Raw genomic sequence first — 9,454 nt, 5'->3', positions numbered from 1 at the left:
AAAGGATTTGACACCGAATTACGAACTCGAGAGACTCAATAGGCAAAGTCTTCTTTGGATGCTAAGGTTTCGCATATATAAGAATGAGTAGAACCAGGGTCAATCAAAGCAATCACATTAGTATCAAAGAGAGTGAAAGTACCAGTAATAACATCCGGCGAGGAGGCATCCTCGCGCGCCAGATAGCATAAGTCCTAGCTGGAGCGCGAGCCTCGGATCTGTCGCAACATCTCTAGATCCTCTCGACCACCACTAGCCTTGCCAGTATTTCCGGATGGTCTACCTCGGCGGTGGTAGTACCGGTTTCCCACTCCGATCTACATTCTGTTCGCACAACCTCGGGCAATCTTTAATGAAGTGGTCAACTGATCCACACTTGTAACAGAGCGGTCACGGAATCTCGACTTCCAAAATGCCATTTGCCACAATCGCACTCAGTCCTCTCGTCGATCATTCCCTCATGGCGATCAAAGTGATTCGTGTGGTCACAGGGGTCGATCGCGATCTCGCCTAGAAAAGCCCAAGTGTCTCTAGATCGGCCTAAGCCATCTCTAAGTTTCTTTGATGATCATGGAAGGGCTTCCCGAATACCTCTTCTGAAACTCCCTTGCTCCCGCTTCGCTTTCCTTTTCTCCATACTAAACTCCTCGGCTTTGCATCGCTCGCTCGACGAGAGTCACAAACTCTCGATTTCCAAAATGCCAACATACACTTTATCTCATCATTCAGTCCATCTTCGAAGCGTTTACACATCACAGCTTCTGAAGAAATGCATTCTCGCGCATACCGGCTAAGCCTCACGAATTTTCGTTCATAGTCGGTAACCGACATGGAACCTTGTTTAAGTTCGAAATTCCTTTCGTTTTGGTCCATAAATCTCGATGATATACTTTTTCCAAACTCGGTTTGGAAGAACTCCCAAGTTACTTGTTCATGGGCACAACAGAAGTCGAGTACTCCACCAATAGTAGGCGTAATCACGTAGCAAGGAGATGGTACACTTTAGGCATTCATCGGTGTACAAGATAGCTCATCAGTATCCGGATCGTGTTGTCCAACCAAAATTCGCTTTTCTCGGCATCATCACTATCCGTAGCTTTAAATTCAGTAGCCCCATGTTTTCGGATTCTATCAATGGGGCTTATTCGACCTTATTTGGTCAATTACAGGAGGCATTGTAGGTCTTGAATGTGTTTGTTGGGAATGGAGGTTGTGGAACAGTAGTATTAGTTCGAATGTATTGGTTGAACCAATCATTCATCACGCTATAAAAGGCTTGTCTAGCCTCGTCATTCGGATTGCTAGCAACAGGTTGAGAGTCCGCCGGCGCTGTCCCTTGTCTTGGGAGCAGCGCCACACTCTCCACATCATCAGCTATCGCTTCGGTTGGGATCGGGATCCATTACTATAAATAAACACAAGTTCAAACGTCGTAAATCACCACACTATCATATAATCACATAAAATGGCATGTATAGCTAGACCCCAAACGCATTACGGTAGTCCTAGAATCGACTAAACCTTAGCTCTGATACCAATAAAATTGTAACACCCGAACCCGAGACCGTCACGGAGTCGAACGCGAGGTGTTAACTGCACTTCAACCCACTTATTGACAATTTTCAGACAAGCTGCCAATCTGAGTACTAGTCGCTCCAAAATTCATAACTTGAGTTTTACAACTCGAAAATCAGTTCCGTAAATTTTTCCTGAAACTAGACTCATATGTCCATCTACATATTTTTTCTAGAATTTTGGTCGAGCCAATTAGTACAGTTTATTAGTTAAAGTCTCGCCTGTTGTAGGGATCGACTACACTGACCTTTGTGCGTTACGAATTGGATATCTCCTGTACAGGGCTTCAATACTAATGCCGTTTGTTTCTATAAAAACTAGACTCAGAGAGGAATCTACACATATATGGAATGACTCCTAATTATCTCTGGTTAATTTACAATGATTTTCCAAAGTTGGAACAGGGATCCAGAAACCGTTCTGGCCCTATTTCACAAGAACTTTAAAATCTGTTAACTTATAACTCATATGACCATTTCGTTTCTTCCATATGAAAGTAGATTCATCAAGGTACACTTACATAATTTATTTGCTATTTAATACCATTCCTACTATTTTTAGTGATTTTTCACATCCACGTCACTGCTGCTGTCAGCATCTGCCTTTAGTAGGCTTTACCTATTTCATACTTTCCATGATTCAATTGGCCCTTTTACATACATAGCACAAAGCGTGATCATGATTAACCATTCCAATGGCTAATCGTTTCAAAATAATTCCATACCTCATAAGGGTCAACATACAAACGATTATAGTTCTATGCTAAAACGTATATAAGCCATTTTCGCATGGCTATCCAAGTTTACACAAACCGGAAGGTACATGACCTTCAACAACGGATGGTCCTATACATGCCATTTCAAAGTTCAACCAAAATTTGTACCAAAATGGGGCTTCGATAGTGTGGATGACTTGACTTCTTTGATCCCGAATCCGATAGCTAACGAGCGAAACCTATAAAACAGAGAGCCAAAGCAACGGGTAAGCATTTTAATGCTTAGTAAGTCTCAAGCAATGAAATCAGCTTTGACTAAGGTATTTTATTCACATGGCTAATTAAACCACTTTACTAATTCACATTCCCATACTCATACTTATTTCACATCACCGACCCTTATGTTCATACACAAAAGAACAACTTAGCCCAAGGCCGTAGCTCGTTTATCAACTTAGCGCATACTTACTTGTAAGAATTCAATTAGTACAAGCACATACAAACATACCTCATTGCTGGAATTTTCACAAGTGTATAAGCTGAAATTTTCACAGCAAGATTGCTCACTTCGAATCACATACTTTGGATTTAACCGGATATAGCGACTCAAGACGATTGCCTTGGTCATAACCCGGATTTGGTGACTTGCACAAAGGCCTTGGTCTTAGCCGGATATATCAACTCGCACGAATGCCTTCGGTCTTAGCCCGGATATATCAACTCGCATTTATGCCTTGGTCTTAGCCCGGATATATCAACTCGCATACGAATGCCTTGGTCTTAGCCCGGATATATTTCCAATGTTCACTTACACATATATCAATATTCAAGACACGTCCATAGTTCATTTTCGTTACTAAAGCTCTAACACAAAATATCTATCAACCTTTACTATTTCGGCTCAATGGCCACACAAACAAGGAGCATAATTTTGATATAATTCAAGTAGGGTCATCACTCAAGACTTACCTTGGATGTTGTCGAGCGATTTCGACGGCTATTCAACTACTTTTTCCTTCCCTTTATCGGATTTAGCTCCCTTTGCTCTTGAGCTAATTTACACAAATTTAACTTATTAAAATCTCATCATGATAGCTTATGGCGAATATGACAAGGAGTGTAAATGGTCATATGGCCATCCTTTAGCTCAAATACACAATGGTCATGCACATTTTACATCACAACAAGCAATTCAATACATTCAAACATCAACGTGAAGTTCAAAGTACTTGGCCCTTATATACATTAGGCATCAAAGTTGTATATGTACGAAATCATAAATCGAACTCAACACATTAGTTAATATTCCTCTTAGCGAATTTTCTAAGCCAAGAATAGGCATCAATATGCTTGCCTCAAACCGAATGCATGCACACTAATTACCCCTCATGTGGCGAATATACACTTAATACCACACAAAAAAAAACAGCATACATTTTACTACTAACACATTACATATCGTAATTCATTGCACATCTCTTATTTACTTCATAATCAACACATCATCACAAGCAAATATACACTTTGAATTAGTATATATGTCATACCAATCCATCATGTGCAAACATATATTCATGTAGGTGCAAGGGCAATTCTCAAGTGGCTTATATCCAAATATATACACATTTCCAAAGCTTAAATCTTACTTACCATGCAACATGCATGAATTATACTTATGGATATATCATGGCGAATACCACAACACCACACCATTTCAATTTGGTCATGGTGAAACAAAGAACTTAGTATCTCATTCAAAAATGCTAAAAGAAAATCTAAGAATCTTCAATCCTCCATCACATGTATCACTTTCAAGCTTGTTATTTAACATGCAATGGCATTAACACCACATTCACTTTGGCGAATTTCATTCCCATGACATAACAAGGATTTGAACCATGGGCTAACAAGAACATTAAGCTAGCAACTAAAAACATGCATGAACCTCAAACATACCTTAATCTTGATGCAAGTTTAGCCAACCTCTTCCTAATCCTCTTCCAAACCAAGTATGAAGCAAAACTCCTTCCTTAACCTTAGTATTTTCGCCAACAAGAGAGTGAAAAGAGATGAACAAAATTTTTCTTTCTTCCTTTAGGACATTCGCCAAGCTATGGAGGAAGATGGACACTTTTTTTGTTTCTCATCTACTAACATTAATTGTTTATTCCATACCCTTATTTTATTCTTTCCATCATAACCCATTTACCAAACATGTTTCATGACATGATTTTTGCCCATAAATCCTTGTCATGGCGGCCACTAGCTATGGGGGAAATTTGACATGCAAGTCCATTGTTTTGCATGCATCCTTTAATTAGTCATCACACATTTCCCTCATACTTTCAAAGTTTATTACTAGGTCCTTTCTAGTGAAATTCACATCTATAATTCTAAATCAAAGCATAAAAATATCACACATGAGTTAACACACATTATAGGCAATAAAATAAATATTAAATTATTTTTATGCCTTGGTTTTGTGGTCCCGAAACCACATTTCGACTAGGTTAGTTTTAAGGCATCACAAAACCTCTTTCTGGGTAAGATTTTCGGGACGAAAATCTCAAAAGGGGGAGAATTGTGACAACCCTAATTAGGGCCTAATCGAATAGTGGTTTCGTGACCACAAATCCGAGATAGAAATAATTTTTTATAATTATTTTGGGGTTTATGATATGATTGCATGATTGTGTGAAAATTTCGTGATGAAATTCTATGCCTAAAGTGCTTAAATTGAAAGTAGGGACTAAATCGAATAAGTTGCAAAATTTGCATCCCGAAGTTTTAGTATGAAATTGTTTTGGAATATTAATTAGGAGGTCTTAAATAGCAATTTGACCAATTTTAAGTTCATGGACAAAATTAGGACATGGAAGGAATTTTGAAAGTTTAGTAAGGAGGGCATTTTGGTCATTTGGATATTAAATGAAATAAAATGGGAAAAATAACACAAAATTGATCATCATCCTCCTTAGTTGCTGCCGAATTCTCCCTCTCTCCATAGCTAGGGTTTCTTCAATTTTCAAGCTCCATAGTAAGTGATTCCAAGCCCGCTTTTAATGTTCTTTACGTTTTTGGAATCCGGAAGCTCGATTAAGCTTATGCTAGTAATAATTTAACCTAGGGTTCACATTTGGAAAAATACCCATAGGTGAAATTTGTGTATTTTGATGTTTTATGATAGAATATGAGGTTTTAAATTATGTTAAATAACTTGTGCTACTCGGTTTTAAGTGAAAACAGTAAAAGCAAGATAATCGGTAAAATACCTATTGTTCATAACTATATGATAGAGTGAGAATTTGATGATGTTGTAGAAGAGAAAATGTTCAGCATATCATAAAATATAAGAATAAGGGCTGAAATTAAATTCCCGAGCCTAGGGGCAAAATTGTAATTTTGAAAAGTTAGGGGCAAAATGTAATTTTTCCATGATGTGATTTTGGATTGAAATAAATAGTATGAGTATTAAATGAGATAAATGTGTTATTATAGATCAAGAAAGACGCGGAATTGATCTCGAACGGGGGAAGGAAAAAGTTTTGGACTAAATTGCAAAATTTCCACATTTTGCACCAAGGTAAGTTTGTATGTAAATATTACAATAATTTCATGTACATTCTTATATTTCAGCCTATTATATAAATATACTAGCTGATGTTAAAATATAAATCGATTATTGGAAGAATAGAAATAAATATAGAGAGAGATCCGGTTGAACATTCGGAGAGATCGAATGAAATAGAGGGAGCATAGCTAGGTCACATGTATGATGCTGAGTGCACATCATGTGTACAAGAAAGCTACGAGACACCCTGTAGTAGCTAGGTCACATGTGTGATACGAGGTGTATCCCATGTAGACAAGAGAGCTACGTGAAAGATAAATGTAGCTAGGTCGCATGCGTGATTCCAAGTGAAGGACACCATGTAGACAAGAGAGCTACGTGAAAGATAAATGTAGCTAGGTCGCATGCGTGATTCCAAGTGAAGGACACCATGTAGACAAGAGAGCTACGAGACAAATCGGTTGGGTCGCATGAGTGGTACTAAGTGTTCACCATGTGTACAAGAGAGCCGAACTAAGCGAAGTATGATGGTGGGGCGTGTCTTGAAACCATTAAATATCGAGGATTGATCCGAATTGTTCAACGGGATGGTTTTGTGGTGATATTGTGGTTTGGACCTACATTTATAGTGAATGAAATGTGGTGAAAATGATTTGTGGTATATACATATATAAGATAAAATGAGGTTAGCATAAAGAATGTGTGAAAGAGTGAAATTAGCATTAAAACTGTTTTTAGATGGTAGCAGTGACGTGATTTTGAAAAATCACCAAAATAGGAGGAATATAATTAGAGGTTGAATGAGATGTGAAATTAAAGTTTAATGAGTCTACTTTCATATAAAAGAAACAGAGCAAGCAAAGGAATTCTATATTTTGAGATATTTACAATTGTATGTGACTTGCTCAGGATGAATACGTGATCCCCTGTTCCAACTTTGAAAAATCATTAAAAATTGTACAAAGAAAATTAAGAAATATAGTTTACATGCCTAAATTCCTTATTGAGACTAGTTTTAAATGAAACAGACTTCAGGGTTGTTTGAATTGTGTACTGAGAGAAATTCAATTTGTAGTGAATAGAGGTCAGATCAGTCGAGCTGTGTAACAGGGGAAATTTTAACTAATAAACTGTACTAATCGGCTGAACTAAAAATTATAGAAAAAAATTAGCAAAAAGCTTTATGAGTCTAGATTCAGGAAATTTTACGGATTTGAATTTGAGTTTTGTAACTCGAGTTATGATTTATTTAGTGAATATGGCGAGCAGAGACAGCTTAATCAAAGTGGAATGAATAGTGAAGTTAAAGTAGATATACTTGAATTGTCGTGTAAACATGTTAGATTTTTTTTAATTAGTATTTACATACTTACTTACTAAGCTATAAGCTTACTTTGTTTCTCTCTTTTGTCTTATAGTGTTCTTGACTTGCTCGGGAGTTAAGGATCGTGAAGATCTATCCGCACTATCATACTTTAGGGTATTTGAACTAAACGTTTTGAATTATGGCATGTATAGTAGGCTTAATTATTTTGTTACGTGTCATATTTGTCTAGGTTTAAAATATTAGTTCTGATACTCGACCAGCTAATTTGTACAAGCCATTAAAGTTGGCTAATATTGTTCAAGACATATATTATCGATGCACTATCAAATTGGATGACATATTTATATTTCGGTTATGTTTAATGGTATGTGTTATGTTCGGTAATACCTTGTATCCTGTTCCGGCGACGGTAACGGGTAAGGGGTGTTACAGTTGTACACACTGAGTTTGTGAAAACTCACCCCCCCTTTTATTTTATTTTCAGGTGATGCTCAGTAGAAGGTTCGATGTTTGAAGGGACTCTGGGTGGTAGGCTAGCAAGATAATTAGGACTTGGGTTTTTAAGCGTTTAAGTTTTTATTTTTTAAGTATGTTCGAGACAGTTGCGATAAGGTTTTCATTATGTTATTATTACTTGAATTATTATTATTTTCATTGTAATTACGAGAAGTTGAACACGGATTTCTTAAATTATGGTATGTTTTCTATGTTTTCGCAACTAAGTTTTTTTTAAATCAAATGTTTTAAACAAGGCTTTCGTAACTGACAGGTTTTTTTTAGTTAATTAGGGTTTCTTTTATTTTAAGAAGGGTTTACAATGAAAACACGGTTTTCGCTAAAACACTTTAATGTGACACGCCGAATTTGGCCATAACATTTGGGTCGGGTTTGGGGTGTCGCATTTAGTGGTATCTAAGCCCAGGTTGCAAAATTCGGGATGTGAATTGGGCCTTATTACTTGGTTTCTTTTTGTGTTTTTTTTAAAAAAAAATATTTTTTGATTGAACCACAATGTTTTGGAAAAAGGGAAGTCTTGCTGAGCGGCACATCGAGTCTCCGACGTCGAACAAAGTAAGTACTTTTACTCTTAAATTTGTTTAAATTGTTATACAGTAGATAGTTAGAGGGCCACTTTAGATTATTTTGTTAGAGTGGAACTAAATCCCGTAGGATCTTGGAACTGTAGAGGATTTTCGAAAACAATCTTCTCTTTAATTACTTCCATAAAACATCAGGTTAAGTATTGAAACTAACTAAAACTTCATAAAATTTTAATCCAGGCAATACGTGAATCGACGATGAGTACTAGAAGAGGTGCGAGAGGTCGTGGCCGAGGTTACAGAAGTGTTAGGGCTGAGTCGTCAGCTTCAGGCCATGTGCCCAATGTTGGAGTATAAGAGGCTCCGGCCTCACCCGTGGCTGAGAATGGAGAGTACGATCGGGCCATGAGGGAATGATGTATTGTTGCAGGCAATGCTAAGGATTTTGGAGAGGGTCGCTGGGCCCAACAATGGCACTGAAAATTGGGGGTCCATTCTAGAGCGACTTCGTTTGAACGGGGCTGAGATCTTTAAGGGCGTGGCTGATGTGTCTCCTAATGTGGCGGAATATTGGTTGGAGGCCACTGAAAGGATAATGGAGGACTTGGACTACTCACCGGAGCAAAAGCTGAAAGGGGCAGTGTCACTGCTTAGGGAAGAAGCCTACTAGTAGTGGTTGACTATGAAAGAGGGCACCCAACCAGAGCAGGTCACTTAGGAGTTTTTCAAAGCTACATTCCAAGGGATGTATGTGGGTGCAAGCTATGTGGATGCTAGAAGGAAGGAGTTCCTGAACTTGACCCAATGAAACAGATCGGTGGCGGAGTATGAGGCAGAGTTTCTACGCCTTAGTAGGACTATGAGTATGAGTATTGCGTTAGGTTTGAGGATGGACTTAGAGATAGCCTCAGGGTATTGATAGCTCCACAAAGAGAGTGAGTTTTCTCGGAGTTGTTAGAGAAAACAAAGATAGTGGATGTAACACCACTTACCCGAGACCGTCGCCGGAGTTGGACACGAGGGGTTAACGGGCTTAATCCAGTTACTTGCACAGTTCATTTTAAAAATTTCCAGACAGTCGGCTAACTGTGTGACAGCCCAAAATTGACCCTAGTCGGAATGTGGTTTCGGGACCACAAAACCGAGGCATAAAAATAATTTAAAATTTATTTTGATGCCTATAATATGTGTGCTCATGTGTGACATTTTTGATGATTGATTTAGTG

The sequence above is a fragment of the Gossypium arboreum genome, chromosome 10 (genome assembly GCF_025698485.1).
Source record: "Gossypium arboreum isolate Shixiya-1 chromosome 10, ASM2569848v2, whole genome shotgun sequence".
Lineage (NCBI taxonomy): Eukaryota > Viridiplantae > Streptophyta > Magnoliopsida > Malvales > Malvaceae > Gossypium > Gossypium arboreum.
The sequence above is the reverse complement of the archived record's forward strand: the minus strand, read 5'-3'. Positions refer to the sequence as shown.